The sequence below is a fragment of the Pristiophorus japonicus genome, chromosome 16 (genome assembly GCF_044704955.1).
Source record: "Pristiophorus japonicus isolate sPriJap1 chromosome 16, sPriJap1.hap1, whole genome shotgun sequence".
In the NCBI taxonomy this organism is placed as follows: Eukaryota; Metazoa; Chordata; class Chondrichthyes; family Pristiophoridae; genus Pristiophorus; species Pristiophorus japonicus.
This window is the reverse complement of record NC_091992.1, coordinates 20,118,705-20,138,846: the sequence shown is the minus strand read 5'-3', so window position 1 is coordinate 20,138,846 and position 20,142 is coordinate 20,118,705. Positions and strand designations below refer to the sequence as shown.

Below are 20,142 nucleotides of genomic sequence, written 5' to 3'. Positions count from 1 at the left end.
TTTCAATATTTCAAGCCCTGAGTTGCTATTGAGCAATTTTGTACGCAAATCCCTTATATAGAAACAAAAGGAGAGAAAAATCACCATCGAGTATCTATCCATCAATGTCTGCAATCGGGCATATTTCATGCAGAAGGGAAGGAAAAGATAACTACCAGGTGGAAAATGGATGACTACAGAAGTCAATCCATTTCAAATAAATAAATAGATTTTCACCTAAGGAACGACTGAAATACAATTTAGAAAAGAGTCACATTTTACTTTAATGTTCTTATTGGTCTTGGAGCAATTTTTGAAATTTGAGTCGTTCCAACGGATCCTGCCTATATGATTTAGTGCTGAACCTTCTGTATGAAGTGAAGTACTGCACATTCAATATAAGCTTCAGAGGCAAAAAAAAGTCTGAATTTATTTCAACTTGTTTATTTTGTTGGAATTCAGCAATATTCAAATTATTCACAAATGCGCTTTAGAAAATGTGAATGGTTTGATTGATGTTGCAACCTTGAAGACAGTCCCTTAGAAAACTGTGCCTAAATAGATGTCAGCCACTATAGAATTGTGACTCATGTGTATATATATATATATATTTGTTCTAACCAGGAGCCAAAAAATGCCGTGGAAAGTATTTTAGTATAGCTACTGAGTGCAAGCTGAGTTGCCAAAGTGATGGTGACCCTCACAAAATGCATTGCAAGAAGGAAACTGTTTACTTGTCAACTAATGGCCCAGAAATCCTGGTTGGCTGCTTCCCGCGAGCAATCAGGTAAAATTTTTTAAAAAGATGCGCATTTACCTTATCCTGCTGTGCCCACGCGAGTTCCCGGTCCTGAGGCTTCCACTGACAGCGCATCGGAGCACGTGCATGTCTGGACGTGCGCACGGCTGGAGCTACGGTCACATGGTTCTGGGCAGCCAATCAGGCAAAGTATGTTCTCATTCATAATAATGGGAACTAATAATGTAAGTTGGAGTTCCATTATTATGAATGATAAACAGCCCCCAAAACACACAAAACCAATACTAAAAAAAAGAAAAAATACACCACATTTTTATTAATTTAAATTAAAATTATTTATGTATTATAAAAGATATATTTTCCGATTTTTAAAAAAGTTTTTTAAATTATGGTTAAAATAAACTTACTATAGTGGGGAGGGTTTTTAACAATAAAATGTGTTTTTATAATTTTATTTTAAAATGTTTTTGTGTATTTTAAAACTCTTACGCCTGTAAAAGTAGGCTACGCGCCTGCTTTCATCAGGCGCAAGAGTTTTGAGAACATTTGCTGGGCAAGATATGGGTAAATACCGCAATCTTGCCCATGCAAATGTCTTCGCTCCCGACATACGGAAGATTTCTGAAGCTCCAGCTTGACAGAGCGGAAAAGCCGGTTTTCAGCGCATGCGCATTGTGCGCTGAAAACCGGCTTTTGCGATGTCTCCCCCGGTCCGCATACACTCTGTACGGACCCGGGAGGCCGGAATTTCTGCCCCAATGTTAGCACTTGGAATTTGCCAGAATCACACATCTTTCTTTCCACACATGCCACCTCTTGTGGTTCAGGTGGACATTAAAGATCCCGGAGCACTTTTCAATGTCCTGGCCAACATCCCACCCAGAAACAGAATAGCTGGTCATTCATCTCTTTGCTGTTTGTGGGACCTCGTTTTGTGCACTTTGACTACCGGCCTTGCCTAAACAACAAAGAATGGGCAAAGGATTTTGTTTGTGAGTGAAACAGTGCAATGTACAATTTTTGAAAAAGGATACAATTTCCTTTGAAAAGTATCACTTCATTTCTTTGAGTGATAGTGCCATAATCACAAGCAGCAGCCATGGAGAGAAAAACAAAGATAACGTATATCAGAACTCAACAATGTTAGAGATGAACAGATGTTGAGCAAGCACCGAACCAGTGTAAAGGAGGGCAGGAAAAGAACAAAAAGGAAAGGTTCGTGATAGGCTGGAGGGCAAGAGCGATTAAATGACAAAATGGGTGATGGTGCAAAGCAAAAGATGATGATAATGGGACAAGTATGGAAACAAAGGCTGGGTACAGAGGAGGTGTAAATGGTTGCAGGATTGAAAGGCTGCATTAGAAGGAGCAACGTGCGGTGGCCCGGCCCAGAAATCGGACGGTCCCGCCCTGCAAGGCCATCAGCAGGCTAGGGCCATCAGAGGGAGTAGCGTGTAGCGGCGGCATACCACTGCAGGAGGGCGACGGCTGCGAGGCCAGGTCGCTGATTGCAGTGCGGGCAGGCACAGCAGGAGGGGAGAAGGAGCGGCAAGAGTTTGTAGATGGAAGTGACCGGGGCCCAGGAGAGGCGTGAGTCTGGGGCCCAGAAGAGGCAAGGGCCCAGGGGCAGCACGGGCCAGCCCACACTGCGATATGTGTGCGCATTAGGTCTGTGCAGCAGAGCTGGTCTCCAGTCGTCTTGGGTAATCCTTGCCATTGGACCAAGACCTAGCTCTGTCAAGCCCATGTGGTAGCTAGTGTGCAACGGCCACCACACGTTAAAAAAATCCACACACAGGCATCTTCCACCCTCCAAGATATAGTTCGGGATCTGGAATATTAGGTCCTTCATTGAAACACCTGTGAACTCATTCGTTTTTGGCATGGAAGCAGGTCATCCTCGCTTCGAGGGACTGCCTATGAAATGGTTGCAGCAGAATAGCAGAGGGGGAGGGACGCGTAGAAAATCTGGCAAAGCGTTGAGTGTTGCCGTGGCCCGAGAATGTGATGGAAGAAAGGCAGATAGACCCCAGGGGCAATAGGTATGCATTCTTGCTAATATGTATGAGAGCATGGGGAGGAAGAATGAGGTAGAATTCCTATCATAGAGTTTGATGATTCTCTGATGATTACTTTGAAGAACAAGAAGAACCCTTATGGGAAATATGGCTGGAGAATATTTCCCAACTGGTTGAAGACATGGGAAGATTTGAAAGCAAGAATGAGGATCTTGAAGTCATAGAATCATAGAATGATACAGAACAGAAGAAGGCTATTCGGCCCATCGTGCCTATTCCGGTTCTTTGATAGAGCTATCCAATTAATCCTACTGCCCTGTTCTTTCCCCATAGCCCTGCAAGTATTTATTCAATTATCTTTTGAATGTTACTATTGAATCTGCTTCCACCACCCTTTCAGACAATGCATTCCAGATCATAACAATGGGGCACAGGAACCAGTGGGGGAATTACCTTTGTTATGCCAACAGAACACTGGTGGTGAGGGATCACCCATTGCCCATCATAGAGAATCTAGGCATTGAATTTTTCGGGCCCTTTTAAAAGCCCGATTTTAAATATCTCTTTACGAGCTGACGCAAGGATGGAAACTGAATGTGTTCACCCTCCGAGTCTGCACTGAAATCTTCCTAGCCATTCTTATATCCTGGTGCCGTCCAGATGTATTCCCAACAGAAGCCAATGATGATTTAGAAAAGACCTTCCATGCATGCACCAGGATGCTTTTTGTCACCAATTCAGGCCGACTACAAGGAAAAATACTCAGGGCTCTTGATTGTTGCCTTCCACGAGACAAAAAAAAGACAAAAAAACTAGACAAGCAGATTTATAGTCGCCTGGGGCCAACAGGCTACATTAAGAATTTCAGTTCCTCACTCATGGTTACTTACATTGGCGTCGCAAATGTCGTAACTCACGGCCTCCCTGCCAAACAGAAACAGAAGAAGAATGCAAAATTAACTTTCTGTGGCAAATCTGGACAGTCAGCTTCTCAAGATTGAGCCGGGGTCTGGTCCAGCGTGAGGTTGATGGTTTCCCTTGCTGGGTGCCCTGCAGCTTTAGGCAGAATCTTGCGGAACAGCAAACTGATGGGCAGATTAAAGGCACCTTGACAACAGCAAATTAAATATTGTTAATTTACGAGTACAAAATGAGCAGTTTCTCAACACATCAAACAAACAGTGTGTTATTTTACACAGTTTGGTTTCTTTTTTAAAAAACAAAATCCCCGGGCTACATTCTTAAACCCTGTCTTCAAAATCCTTTCTGTTATGTTCAGAATAACTCCACAAGACTGTATGCTGTAAGCTCAAACTGATGTGACCTTAGTCTCTTTAATCAAACTCCAGAGTGCTGAAGCAGCATGGCAGACAACCTTTTATACTTACTTGCACAGGGTGTGCAGGTGACCCTTGGGTCTCCAACAGGTGCGGCCCCTGGTGGCAAGTCTTACACTATTGTAAAGTTTACATACATAACAGGTTTCAATATCGCCTTTGCAAAAGAACCTGTTGCAAAATTATGCGTTGTATAATTCCTCTTTTAGAGCGGTACAAAAGCTCAGTTAAAATCCAAAATAGTTCCCTCTGCATTAACACTGCAACTGTAGCATTGATGTGAAGTACTTTCGCCTTGCACCAACACCAAAGTTGCAGTAAATACCCAGAGTCAGGGACTGATTCCACAGCAAAGTGGACTGAGATTCGATGCAAGAGGGAATTTCACTCTGGAGTCAGGCTGGGTCCAGACTCCAGATTTAATCCACAACTTCTTTGTATCAGTGTAAAGCTGTAATGTAAACGCAGCCCGAGAGTCTCACCTCACTCCAAATAACAAATTCAAAATGGAAAACAGTTGAACATTCCTAATACAGTATTTCAACTCTTGAGAATATTACAAATATTCTCCTTTTGGCTCCATGTTAAAACCACTCGCCGCTCTCGACTCACAATTGCCTCCCCCCCCCCCCCCCCCCCCCCGGCCTCTCTCGGGGGATTTACCAGTGTCGGAGCTGGCTGGATTAATTCGCCCTCCATGATTGGCAAGTTGTCTCTGGGGTCATGACTGGTGCCCTCAGCTCGTGTGTATTATCTTAACGCCAGTCGGCCAAATTGTCATGGTTCTGCCACCGACCTCGTTAGGCATAAGAGCATAAGAATTCAGAGCAAGAGAAGCCATTCAGCCCCTTGAGCCTGCTCTGCCATTCAATAAGATCATGGCTGATCTTCTACATACAAAATCTCTCGTCATAGGACAATCCCCCATCCCAAGTATCAGTCTGGTGAACCGTCTATGGCAAGTACAGATATATCCTCCCTAGATAAGGAGACCAATCTGTACACTATACTTCAGATGTGATCTCACCAGGGCCCTACATAATTGCAGTAATACTCTTATACTCAAATCCTCTTGTAATAAAGGCTAACATATAATTTGCTTTCCTAATTGCTTGCTGTACCTACATGTTAACTTTCAGTGTTTCGTGTACAAGCACACCCATGTCCCTCTGAACACCAACATTCCCCAATCTCTCACCCCAATGGCCTCGCCTCTCCCTATCTCTATAATCTCCTTCAGCCTCACAACCCCTACGAGCTGTCTGCACTCCTCTAATTCTGCCCTCTTGAGCATCCTTGATTATAACTGCTCAACGTTCGCCGGCTGTGCCTTCTGTTGCCTAGGCCTCAAGCTCTGGAACTCCCTCCCTAAACCTCTCTGCCTCTCTAGCTCTCTTTCCTCCTTCAGGACGCTCCTTAAAACCTCCCTCTCATTTGCAGTAATTTCTTCTTATCTTATCACACCAGGATCATACCGCAATTCATGCGCGATCCAATTTCTAGACCCTGGTTTCTGAATGGAACTGAGCAATAGCAAATCAATTGCCTTAATGATAGCAGGCTGTACAATTACTCATGTTAAGTGCTTAGCCTTGACAAATGCAACATAAATGTTGCAATTGGCCACAAGCTTAACAATAAAGCATTTCGATAAACGTATGTCATAGGAGCTATGAATGCGGAATATGCAATCCTAAAATAAAGTCTCTCAATAAAATGGATCTTTTTATTAATTGGTCAGTCTGGCATGGATCACCCATAAAATATGTATGCTGAAGGTTACAATTTCTTGACCCTCTCCTGACACTTGTTGCCAATTAACGACTTTTTGAACCTTTTCATACTAGCTGTACATACACTTGGGCATCCCCTGTGCCCTAAAGAATTACTGATACACATCTCAATATGCAACTGCCAGGATGCAGTAGGCTGGCCCCTCTCATGCTGTAGTGATACCCGCCCTCCTGTATGGCTCAGAGACGTGGACCATATACAGCAGACACCTCATATCGCTGGGGAAATACCAACAACGATGTCTCCGCAAGGTACTGCAAATCCCCTGGGAGGATAGACGCACCAACGTCAGTGTTCTCGATCAGGCCAACAACCCCAGCATCGAAGCACTGACCACACTCAACCAGCTCTGCTGGGCAGGCCACATTGTCTGCATGCCCGACACAAGACTCCCAAAGCAAGTGCTCTACTCGGAACTCCTACACGGAAAGCGAGCCCCAGGTGGGCAGAGGAAATGTTACAAGGACACCCTCAAAGCTTCCTTGATAGAGTGCAACATCCCCACCAATACCTGGGAATCCCTGGCCAAAGACCACCCTAAGTTGGTGGAAGAGAATCCAGGAGGGCATTGAGTACCTCGAGTCTCATCGCCAAGGGCAAACCAGACTCCCCACCCACCCTTTCCTTCAACGACTGTCTGTCCCACCTGTGACAGAGACTGTAATTACTGTATTGAACTGTATAATCACCTGAGAACTCATTTTTAGAGTGGAAGCAAGTCTTCCTTGATTTCGAGGGACTGCCTATGATGATGATGATGCTAGACTCTCTCACCAAGTTGAAAATTCAAACTCCCCAATCAGAGCTGGCACCAAACTGCATCAGGCCACAACAAGTGTTAAAAATAACAGATAGGCACTTAGGCAAATCCCCCCTTGCCCCCTCCCCCACCAGCGTTTGTATTCTTTTTCAAAACAACATACTTTATGGATGGTCTTTTCGTTTATTTGATGCCTCAGCCAGTAACAACATGTTAATAGTTAAACGCCTGTGGCAAGAAAAGCATTCCTTTATTCAGCCATTCTCGTTATGCACATGCTCTTGAGAGATAAGGGGGATTTACTGGTGCCCAGGCAAGTGATGCCATTAAATATACACACCCATCAACAGACGTGAAAGAAAATTGCAAATGCCAGAAATCAGAAATGTAAAAAAGGAAATGCTGGCAATGCACAGTAGGCCAATCAGTATCTGAAACACTAACGTAACCGTAACCTGTGTTTCTCTTTCCGATGCTGATCAACCTGTTGTGAGGTCCCAGTAACAAAGTCACTGATAATCTTCAAGAACAACTGATGTAGAAACAAGAAAAACTATTAACCCATCCAAGCTGATCTGGTAAATCAAGTCCCTGTACAGGATCTGCTCATACCACTTCCATCTGCCTTCTGCTTTGACTTTAACCCTCTGTCCCTTTAGATCAATAATCTGTACATTTATTTCTTAAATGTAAAAAGAGAAAAAAAGGAAGATTTACATTTATATAGCGCCTCGCACGACCACCGGACATCCCAAAGCACTTTGCAGCCAATGCAGTACTTTTTGAAGTGCAGTCACTGTTGTAATGTAGGAAACGTTTGCGCACAGCAAGATCCCACAAACAGCAATGTGATAATGACCAGATAACGGCCCTGAAATGGCGGTTGGCGGCGTAGCTAAGGAGTACGCACGCTGCTGACCTACAAAAGAGATCCGTACTTTACTTGGGGAGTTGTGCGCAGCGTAGTGGCTCACGGATCCCGGGGCGCACCGTGTGCGTAAGCATGTTTGGGACCACATGGGGCAGTGTGCCAATCAGGAAACAGAAATTAAATGGTGTGAATATTAATTTGATAGGCATTGATGACTTATCACTCCCACTGTAAATAATAATGATAATCATTATAACACTCAAGCTAAACTGGCAAGGAATAATTTTTGTAAAAGAAACAGATCCCTTTTTGAGGATCCGTCCAGTTTTACTTACATAGGGCTAAAATTTGGCCCTCTGGTTAAAACGGCACACTTGCCTGAGGTGTGGCGACTTTGTACTCCAAAAACAGCGCCGAAAATGTAGCTCCATATTCTCCCTGCTCCGTGGACTGTCGGAGGCGTTGAAGTGGCGTGGCAAAAGCAGAGGGGGGCAGAGTCTGGTCCCGGCGCTGAAAACAGTGCCGTGACCTCTGCACATGCGCGCTAGAGTGTGCGCCCATGTGCAGTAGCTCCTCGCCCCCACAATCTGTGAGTGTGCTCTGCAAGCTGTGTGGGAGGGGCCCGAAGTGCACCGCCCCTATCCCTGGCTGAAGGGACGCCCGCACCGGACCCACTGTGCATCTCTCTTTCCCCACCCCCCCCCCACCTTTTTCACCGATGCCACGTTCAGCCTCTCTCTCCCTCCCCTGTTCATAGATGCCACATTCAGCCTCTCCCTCCCTCCCCTGTTCACAGATGCCACATTGAGCCTAGCCTCCCGATATGCGTCGTACCGCTCCTATCCCAGGCCGAATGGCCTCCCGCACAGGCCGGCCGCTGTCGACTTTAGCTGAAGGTAGGATTTACTTCAGTTCTTTATTTGTTAATTGAATTATTTACTTCAGTTCTTTATTTTTTATTGAATGCGTATTACTTTTTGTGCTTTGTAAGTCTTGGTGCTCGGTGCAGGTCCTCTCAGCTTCCTTGTATTTTTTATTTGTTATTGAATGCTTATTTTTGTACTTTGTTGAATGCTTGGTGCTTTAAATGTACTTACCTGGGCTGATTTCTCAACTCTCCGCAAGAGTTTTCTGTGCGGACCACAAGTGGCCACATACGCTGGCCTAAGTTAGTTTGGAGCATCTATTAGCTATCCAAACTTGCTTAAATGGCCAAAACAAGCGTAGGTGGCTGGTAATGCCCCCTTTTGAAAAAAAAACTAAACTTAAAAAAAATCCTAACTAACTCACTTACAGTGGTGCAAATTAAATGGACATAATTGCGATTTTTAAGATACTCCAAAAAAAATCAAGTTGCTCCAAAAAAACAGAGCAACTCCTGGGCAAATTTGGGCCCATAGAGTGAAATTAATAAAAACAATTATTCAAAGCGAGCTATGGCAAAGAAATATTAGGCAGAAAATAATGTTTCAAACAGTATCCAATTTCTTTATTATAAAAAAGTCCAGTGGCTTGGAAAAAACTTGTAATCAGAGTGATGGACAGCAGAGTGAGAACAATGCAAAGTAATGACAGTGTCTGTTTGGCAATACAAAGCTATGTTGAATATTAAAACAGTATGGACAACAATTACTTTAAGCACCTCCCCCCCACCGCCACCTTACGCTGTGTAAACAGGCTCCTGTGCCTGTTTGCACCAGCCGTAAATCTTCCTGCATAATTGCTGGACAGTTGTTGGCTGATTAGCTCAGCTCTGCAGCAACAATGAGGATTTAACAGTCGCAGCTGATGATCTGTCAAGTCAGAACTTGACAAATCGCAAATTCGGAATTTAGCACATGTGGAAATTCCGAACTTGCGATCAATTTCAAAGGCAGTATGCCATTGTACTCTGAGAGTACGTCGTCATACTGACCGCAAATTCTGCTCCAATCTGTTTTAGTGATGTCGATTGAGGGATAGATATTGGCTTGGACACCAGGGGATAACTCCCCCGCTCTTCTTCACAATAGTGCTATGGGATCTTTTACATCCACTTGAGAAGGTCTCATCTGAAAGACAGTGCAGCACTCCCTCAGTACTGAACTGAAATGTCAGCCTAGACTTTTGTGCTTAAGTCTCTGGAGTGGGACTTGAACCCACAACCTGTGGCTACCAACTGAGCCATGAGTGACACTATATATACCAAGTTTACAGTTTAAGAACTCCAGTTGTGAAGTAGAATGTGAACTTATCTATATGGCATTTACTTTGAAGTAAATTAGAATGCATATTACTTTCAGTGTGAGCAAATGACATTAAATATGTCTCCATATGGTGAATTAAATTTTTAATTTTCTTCCACCTGTGAAATTCTGCATGGGTTTTTTCATGTTTGGTTGTTAAGAAGACCAAGTAAAAAATTCAGTCTATTCCTTCACATTATTATTTGGCAATTATTTTTAGAGTATCTTCAGAGTAGTGGTAAACACAGATGAATAGTCAATTGGTGCTTCCTACAGGTGGTGCGTGGCCGGACTTCACACTACCTTTGTTCCTGGACTCCTGCTTCTTGTGAAGTGCCTTGCGATGCTTTGCTCTGTTAAAGCCGCTATGTATGCGCAAATTGTCGTCCACCACTTTTTACAGAAGCCAGGATTGTCGCTGAAATCATTTAACTGAGGGAAATACGGGGCACAGACCTTTTCTTACAGGTCCATAATAAATATCCCTCTGCATTATTGATCTTTATAGAAGGCAGACCATTGTAAGAAGGTATTTTGAATTGATCTTTCTGTGTCCAATTATTGCCCGTCTAAATCACCCAGAAGGATGACACCTCATCAACAGAGCCTTTGTGAAATCTATAGCAACATATTTCAGACAGGAAAAGACAATTGATCCATCTAGCCTGACCATCCCATCAATATGAAGCAGCATTGCCTCGGTGCAATTAATGCTCCTAACAAAAGTAATCCAAGACTAGAAATTGATTAAACATCAGTGAATGTAGAGGCATACCATAATATTCAGTATAAACGTCCTACTTGAGGTTTACAGGTTGTGGTAACAATTCGTTATATAGCTGAGAAATTGTTCTAAATTATTATTCGTTAAAAGAAAATCTTAGCATTTGTTCTCCGGGATTAAAAAAACAAACACAAAAAACCTATTGGTTAAAAGTTGTGGTGTGTGTTGTGCCTGTAAAGGCAGCTGACCTCACCTCAAGAAACCAGCTTTCGAAAGGTTTGCTACATAAAAGCAGACTGAAATGAAAGCTGGGTAATAGAATCAGCTGATAAGGGAAAAAGAAAAAGCACTTTAGACGTAGTACTGACACCTGAGAGAACAATTAAACTCTGGTGAGATTTAACTTGAGTTACAATGTCGCCTTGTATTTCCTTTACTACAAAAGTGGTTTACTGCGCATTACATGACAATGTTAGATAATTGCTTTCTCACTCTATGTGCTAAATATGAGTTGTGAAAGACACTGCTGGGTTTACTGTGACCAGAGCAGTGGTCAGGTAATTTTTCTAGATTTCCTTATAAGGGTCTGAAAGAACTGGTGACCATTTTCAAGATAAAAACTAAAGCTTAGATTATATTATTATAGATGCCTTCCAATTAATGACCAATTGCAATATTTGTGCCTTAATGTACCATCAATTATTTATTATTATTATTGAGAAACCTTGGTGGAGGGTTGGGACCTATAATGTAGGACATCACATTTTTTAATCATCTGGGTATCTGACAGAAACGAATTAAACGACTGAAAAATTCACACAGGTAGAGTTTGCCTGTTCTGGCGTGTGCATCCTTTCCCTGTTTTGACACCTCGCCTTTTCAGGTGCAGATTGGCAAGAGTCAAAGCTTAGGGAACCCTTGGTTCTGTGCAAGAATACGGTTGGTGTCTAACTGGCTAAAACTGCACAGCTTACCAGTATAGAGCACTAATATGCTTCTCAGTGCTTGTCCAGCTAGGATGACACTATCCATTGGGGCATTGGTTTGCAAATTTGTTTGGAATTAAGCATCCTGCAATACCACAGAACTAGCGGCTCTGATAACAGATTATTGACTCTGCCATGGTGGGTTAAAGAAATAAATACTTTGCATTTATATAGCGCCTTTTATGTTCTTAGGATGTCCCAAAATGCTTAACAACCAATGAAGTATTTTTGAAGTGTAGTCACTGTTGTAATGTAGGGAAACATGGCAGCCACTATGCGCACAGCTTGGAGATAAATTACCTGATAATCTGTTTTTGCGGTGTTGGTTCAGGGTAATTATTAGCCAGAACGCTGGAAGATCTTCCCTGCCTTTCTTCAAATAGCACCAAGGAGTCTTTTACAACTATCTGCAAGTTCTCACAGGACCCCAGTTTAACGTCTCAGCTGAAAAAGGGCACATCAGACAGTGTAGCATTCCTTCAGTATTGTACTGAAGAGTCAGCCTAGATTATGTGCTCAAGTCCTGGGGTTGTTCTGGAACCCACAACATTTTGACTCAGAGGTGAGAGTGCTGCTACTGATCCAAAGCTGACACCTTGGTACATTACAACAGTGACCAAAAGTACTTAATTGGCAGTAAAGCACTTTGAGATGTCCAGTGGTCGTGAAAGGTGTTATATAAATGGAAATCTTTCTTTCTTTCAATCCTGATTATAATCGCTCCACCATTGGTGGCCGTGCCTTCTGTTGCATAAGCCCTGAGCTCTGGAATTCCCTGCCTAATCAATCCAGTGAATCTCCAGTGAACACCCCAAGGCAAGTATATCCTTCCTTAGATAAGGAGACCAAAACTGTGCACGGTACTCTAGGTGTGGTCTCACCAAGGCCCTGTACAATTGTAGCAAGACTTCCTTACTCTTATACTCCAACCCCTTTGCAATAAAGGACAACATGCCATTTGCCTTCCGTGTTGCTTGCTGTACCTGCATGCTAGCTTTCTTGTTTCTTGCACAAGAACATCTCCTCGTGCTGCCCACCGTGGAATATTTTTGAAGTGCAGTGACTTGTGTCGGGAAACACATTATGGTGACTGGCCGGCTAATCTGGGTTTTTTTTGGTGCTAGTCATAGAGGGAGGGTTGTCGGTCAGAATGCTGGGAAAGCTCCCTATTCTTCTTCCAAAAATGCTAGGGATAGTTAACATCTAACCGAACCTGGCATGTGGGAGCTGGTTTAACATGTCCTCTGAAGGTTCAGCAAACTGGGGAAGTGCTCTTGTATAATTTCAATTAATGCAGCAAGTCTTGTTTATTTAATATCCATGTGCAAGTAAGGAAAATGTCTATTTATCTTCTTCCATTTCCTTAGCTGTAAGCCCTCTTCTGGCAACTCCACAAATTACACAACATCCCGACGAACCGATTGTGGATTTTTATTTTGTAATCGGTGGGGAGGTTTTATGAGCTATTCCACGGTAAATTAAGTCAATAAATTGAATGGGGAAAAAAATTGTTCTAGGCTTCTCGCCATGACATGCACTGAAGCTTCAGTTTTCCGTTTGGTTTCCTACATAGGCTGAAAATCCTTAGCCAAATGAGCTCCCAGGAAATCAAAAATCATGCACATCAGCATTGTCATGATATTTCTTGCATTTTTTATTGCTTTTTTATTTCACATTTCCAACATGTTACTAACTTTCACCTCCTTTAGAGTGTTCAGTTTGGAGAATTTCAAAATTTTCATCCTTGTTTTCAAATCCCTCCATGGCCTTGTCCCTCCCTATCTCTGTAATCTCATTCAGCCCCACAACCTCCCGAGATGTCTGCACTCCTCTAATTCTGCCTTCTTGATGAGATGTTAAACTGAGGCCCCATCTGCTCTCTCAGGTGGACGTAAAAGATCCCATGGCACTATTTCGAAGAAGAGCAGGGGAGTTATCCCTGGTGTCCTGGCCAATATTTATCCCTCAATCAACATAACAAAAACAGATTATCTGGTCATTATCACATTGTTGTTTGTAGGAGTTACTGTACGCAAACAAGCTGCCACATTTCCCACATTAGTATAGTATTAGGCAGTCCCTCATATAGAGGATGATCCGCTTCCACACCAAAAAGGGGTGAGTTCACAGGTGTTTCAATGAGAGACTTCCCACATTACAACAGTGACTACACTCCAAAAGTACTTCATTGGCTGTAAAGCACTTTGAGATGTCCAATGGTCGTGAAAGGCGCTATATAAATATAAGTCTTTCTTTCTTTCTTCATTTCGAGCATCCCTGATTATAATCACTCCACCATTGGTGGCCATGCCTTCTGTTGCCTAGGCCCTATCTCTGGAACTCCCTGCCTAAACCTCTCCATCTCTCAATCTCTCTTTCCTCCTTTAAGACGCTCCTTAAAACCTACCTCTTCGACCAAGCTTTTGGTTGAAGCATCTTGTGATGTTTTACTACATTAAAGGCGCTATATAAATACAAGTTGTTGTTGTTGCAGTTGTGTCACAAACCATTCCCAGCTCAGGGAATGGGGAGACAACTCACATCCAACCCTCTTTTAAACTGTTAAAGGTCCCATGGCACTTGTCAAAGAAGTGCAGGAAGTTCTCCTGGTATCCTGGCCAACATTCTTTCTTTAATTACCAAAAAAAAACAAAATCAATTTTGTCATTCATCTCATTTCAATTCGTGGCACCTTGCTGTGTGCAAAATGGCTGCCTCATAACAACCGCGACTGTAGTCCAACTCATTGTATGTGAGGGACTTTCAGATGTTTCTGAGAAGTCTCTGTAACCTCACACAACCCTACAACCCCTGGAGAACTCTCTGTTCCTCCAATTCCGGCTTCTTGTGATCCTCCACTTCCTTCACCCCACTATTGACGGCCGTGCTTTCAGCTGTCTGGGCTCTAAGCTCTGGAATTCTCTCCCTAAAATCTCTCCGCCTCTCTACCTTTTTAACCAAGGTTTTGGTCACCTGTCCTAATATCTCCTTCTTTAGCTTGGAGTCAATTGTTTTTGTCTGATTACACTCAGAAACACCTTGGTACGTTTCGCTACATTAAAGGCACTATATAAATGGAAGTTGTTGTTGTATAATCTATAAATGGAAGTTGTTGTTGTATAATTATATAAATGGAAGTTGTTATTGTATAATAAGGCAATATATAAATCTAATTTCTTTTTTCTTTCTTGTGGGTTGTGGGGTTCAAGTTCCACTCTAGGGACTTGAGCACATAAATTTAGGCTGACACTCCAGTGTAGTACTGAGGGTGTGCTGCACTGTCAGAGGTGTCGTCTTTCAGACAAGATGTTAAACCAAGGCCCCGTCTGCTCTCTCAGGTGGATGTAAAAGATCCCATGGCACTATTTAGAAGAAGAGCAGGGGAGTTATCCCCGGTGTATTGGTCAATGTTTATTCCTCAATCAACATAACAAAAACCGATTATAAGTCATTATCACATCGCTGTTTGTGGGAGTTTGCTGTGCGCAAATTGGCTGCCAAGTTTCCCACATTACAACAGTGACTACACTCCAGGTTGTGAAAGGCGTTATATGAATGCAAGTCTTTCTTTTTTCTTCAGCAGTAGCTTGGAAAGTCCTTGGTTTCCTCTCCAAACCAGTAGGGAAGCATATATACTCCATTTTACAGCACCTTACATCTAACCTGCACTGGCTACTTTTTTAAATCTCCCCAAAAATTACAAAATAAAATATGAAGTTTCTTTCCATATATATTCTTATATTTAGCTAATTATGAGCAAATTGTTGAAAAGCTCATTATTTTCACTGTTTTTATATATTCTATTTAAAATCAGAACATTTAAGAGTTTTTTCTGCGTGACTGCATGAGTCAAATTTAGAATATGCAGTGTTCCTAAAATGCCACTCCTGCAACAACATCCATGTTTTCTCAGTCTGTATCAGATAAGTAAATACTGAGGATTAACTCACCAGATCGCTCAATTTTTTGTACATACTGCACATATTTGGGGTTGACTGTATGAAAAAAAAATCAAACAATAATATTTTGTTCAGTTAGATGAGTTCCAAACCCTACGACTATAAACATGCTATTTAAGCTAGCCCAGCTCAGCCTGAAACCCTGCGTTGAACACCTTGAGCTGGAAGAGCTAGCACAAATGAGAACGGGCCACAAGCCAACTGTCAAAAACTGCAGATTAAGTTGAACAATAACAACTCCAGGCAGGAACGGCTTAGATGGGAATTTTAAGAGCTTTACTGGAACCAGGACAAACTGAATTGTTATGGATTCAAAAAAAAATGATAAACCCAATTAGGATGCACAAAGGGATTGCCATACTTTCTGATGAGTCACTTACACTGATGATTATGTTGAATCAAAGGTTGATTCCTGTGAATTTTTTTTATTAGGAACACGTTTTGTGACCATCTCCAGGAGCTGGAGCAATTCTTAGTGGTATTTTCAGAGAATCTTCATCCAATGCCTCCTACAGGCTCTGTAATATGCTGTATATGGTAGCATAGTGGTAAGGTTACTGGGCTAGTAATCCAGAGGCCTTGGGTAATGATCCAGAGACATGACTTCAAATCCCACCATGGCAGCTGGGGAATTTAAATTCAGTTAATTGAATAAAAAGCTAGTATCAGTAATGGTGACCATGATTGTAGTAAAAATCCATCTGGTTCACTAATGTCCGTTAGGGAAGGAAATCTGCTGTCCTTACCTGATCTGGCCAAAATGTGATTTCTAGACCCACAGCAATGTGGTTGACTCTGAAATGGCAGCTTGCCACCACCCTCTGATGGGCAATAAAGGCAGGCTTTGCCAGCGACATCCACGTTCCGTGAATGAATTTAAAAAAAAAAAATTGTAGTCAGAGAACATCTCTTAATAATTGGTACAATAACATTTTGGCGCCAATGCAATGAATCTTTACAGAGAGGAGATTCTAACCTTTTACTTTATGCTAAAAGCACAGAGAGTGAAGAAACGTTCTGCACATTTGTCTCATTTACATCAGTCACCTTTAGAAATTTACAGAGGTTCTTTTAACATTTTAAATGTTACATAAAAAAGCATGTATTTGTTATTCATGTCACTATTGCACTTAGATCAGACGTTTAGCACATTTGAAATGAAATGAAACCTGCAAAAATATCACTGCACTGTGGTGGTAGCACTGTTCTGAATAACATTACAATCTAAAGACTTATTTTATTATATGGAAAGGTGCAGATGTAGGGAATACATTAAAGGGAGTGTTCCTGCAGTCGTAGCATAAGCTGGATGAGCACTAGCCTCTAATAAGACATGGCTTCATCGGCCCCTCTGCTTTATCCTCCTCCACCGTTTGGTTTATTTTTTCCTTCAGCAATTTTCTCCATCAATTTTTTTTCCCCTCGGCTCCTCTCCCACACCTCGCAAAACTGGCCAGTCTTCATGTATGAGCTTTGACAGTGAGTGCCAGCAGGCTATTTTACCAGGGTGGGCATCACAGTTGATCCTGATGCTGTCCTCATCAGAGTGGGAGCCCTGAGCAAGCTATCCTCCTAATTCCGCAGTTGTGAGACCAGTTGCAGCGCTCTTGCTGAGATCAGCTAACACAACAAAGACCCAGGAGTAAAAGCTCGGGGTCCATTGCTGGACTGCATAGCTCAGCTACCCTTCACTGGATAAACACACTGAGCCATGAGGGGAACTTTGGGGGTGAAATTCGATTAGGCCCAACAACGGGCACGGGGATCGCGACGCGCTACTTTGCATGATTGCAACGTATAGCCCAGCATCAAACCCACTGCTGACTGGCTGTACGCTCCGCAGGGCGTCAAACTGCTCCATGTTCGGGCAAAGTTAGCTTTACACTGCCAGCAATGTCGCCCCCAGGAGGTGGCTTCAGTGCCCAAAGAAGTTTAGTGACCTCAGAGGAATGGTCAAGGTCAGTGAATGCATCTTCAAAAGCCGTCTCCTACCAACTGCACCACTAGCCTCACACACTGCTCAATGCACAAACCCCCATCGCTCACCTACCAACAATCGCTACCAAACACGAGACACATGTCACATTCCTAGCTTCACCTCACCCTCACACACTGCTGCAAGCCTCACACCCACACCTCACAGCTTGAACACACTGTCAGTCATTCAACCATGGCAGCCGCATCACCCAAACACATTACACCACACTCACTGAAGCACTTCCCTTTTCTTGCAGGAGAAGGTGGCACATAATTGGCGCAGCAGACCTGAACCAGCGGGGGACAATCTCGCCATTCTTGGCAAGAATACAAAATGCCAGAGTTCCACCCATTTTGTGCTCTATCCAATTTATGGCTGGGTTTTGTACTGGGGCCAGAAACACCTGGCAATTTCCAGTTCATCACATTGAGATTCACTCCCAGTGATGTCACTTAGATGTTCACACAGCTTCCTGGTGCATACACTAGTGTGCACTCAATCATTTACCTGCCTGTATAGCATGGTTGTCCAGGGCTTCTAGGGGTGTGCTATTTATGAACGTGCATTTAAAGAGTGAAGATTTGTAGCAGCATTTTGAGGCTTTTTCTGAACTTTTTTCCTTACTTGTTTTGTTTATTTCCTGTTCCCACTTACAGTTGGTTCAGAAGGCGTTGTACCAAGAGCTCTGGTACTTTTAATGCTTTGGTACGTCTGCAATGTTGGACCAGTAGGTTTCTCAATCGGAATTCCGCACTACTTATGCTTTTTCAGAGGAAGAAGAGTAGTAACACAAGGATGCCAGGCACACCAGGCCAACACTGCAAGCGAACTATAGCAACTTGCTCCCACCCGTATATACAGACAGAAGTGCACCTACCTGGCATTGACTGATCAGAACTGGCTGCAGGGTGCTAGTCGCAGAGCTGTGCCATCACTTGCAAGGATACCTATAGCCAACATGCACCATGGGGCTGGCACTGCCACTGGCATTAACGGTCAGCTGCACCTTCAAGTCCCCTTCCTCTGCATCCTTCCAGGCATGCTGCCCAATGGGAAAAGTGTCCTGGAGCAGAGAAAAGACAAGGCTCTCTCCCCGTAGCGCCCTCTTTTTTCACCACCTCCCCATTGCCACCTATCAAATAGGTTGGAGTATTGTCCTGCTCCATCATTTGGCCACAGACTCGGTTTCCAACATTTTCATTATCCAAACAGCTTTTGCAAAGGCTGATATATGCATTAAAAATATTTCCATCCTTTCCAATTGCTGCTATCATTTTTATCCCTCGTGGCCATATCTTTTTAAATTTACCCATCACCTTTTGCGAGTAGCACTTTAACGGCGTTCTTACACACAATCTCTTGAACTGCAAACAGAAGGGCCAAGGAGCTCATTCACCCATAAGGGGCAATTTTAACCCTGCCGCCCCCCCACCCACCCCAGCGGAAACCAGGTGGGCAGGTAGTTAAAATTGCCTGGGCAGACATACCCATCGACATCCTGCTCCATTCATGATATTTTCTATGTTAACCTGAGTAGGTGCAAGGACGCTTGCCTGAAGCAGATTGGGGTCTGATGGCGTCACGGGCAGGCGTATTCTCCCAGACCCCACAAGCAAGGTTTAGGTCTCTCCTGCCCGAGGCTCTTCTCCCCACCCTCCCATTTCCGATCATCAGACACTCCCAAAATCCACTCCCCGCGACTTACCTGAGTGGCGGCGACCATTCTTTCATGTCCTGACCTGACTGGCAGCCTCCTGTGGTGCGCTCAGTCTCGGGTCGGCAACTGACCGGGTGAATGTAGATGAGGCCCGGGAGCTAAAATAACTCATGCTGCTGAGGTCAGGGCGGGGAGAGAGGAGGGAGGGGGTTGGGGGAGGGGAAGGGGGGGGCAGGGAGGGGCATTTGCCACTCGCCTCGGCCCTCGCCAGTGTGATTCTCGCTCCAGGTAAAATCAGGCCCATAAGCCGACTCCAGACAAACAGGTGGGGTCAGTTCATTAGCAGCTAATAACACATCATCCGACCAATAACAAATAGGAACAAGAATAGGCCATTCGGCCCCTCGAATCTGCTCCGCCATGCGACAAGATCATGGCTGATCTTCTACCTCAACTCCACCTTCCCACGCTATTCCCAAATCCTTTAATTCCCTTAGTTCCCAAAAATCTATCGCTCTCTGCTTGAATATACTCAACTGAGCATCCATAGCCTCTGGGGTAGAGAATTCCAAAGATTCACCACCCTCTGAGTGAAGACGTTTCTCCTCATCTCAGTCCTAAATGGCCGACCCCTTATTCTGAGACTGTGACCCCTGGTTCTGGACTCCCCAGCCAGGGGAAACATCCTCCCTGCATCTACCCTGTAAATCCCTTCAAGAATTTTAAAGGTTTGCCTGATTGGAGGCTAGATTGGAAAATCAATACCACTGTTTCCCGTTTTCATTTCTGCTCATGCCCAGGCTCTGAGACACAAGTTCAAATTTAACATTAATAGGAAGAATGGAAGTGCGAACAACACACACTCCTTAAGTTTTCAATAAAGATGAAAAACACATATTAATAAAATAAAATTGCCATTAACATGCTTTTGCTTTTGCTTTTCATATCATCAAAGCTATTGAGGTTAGTTGAAGAGGGAATGCAGTGAATCAGTTAAGCCACCACCAGAGGGCTGATAGTACACGAGAAACAAAGGGTTCTGTGTCACAACCCTGTGAGATCTGAAACCATTCCAGACCTGTGTTCACACTCCC

General features: G+C 43.5%; 1 long non-coding RNA gene across 1 annotated transcript in view; it reads left to right on the top strand.

Annotated features, from left to right (window-relative positions):
* The window catches only part of LOC139226985 (uncharacterized), a 152,581-nt gene that overhangs the window by 41,789 nt on the left and 90,650 nt on the right, over positions 1-20,142 (top strand). The window contains exon 3 of the long non-coding RNA XR_011587344.1: positions 8,316-8,415. This is a non-coding gene — a long non-coding RNA (uncharacterized lncRNA). The remainder of the gene's footprint in view (positions 1-8,315; positions 8,416-20,142) is intronic.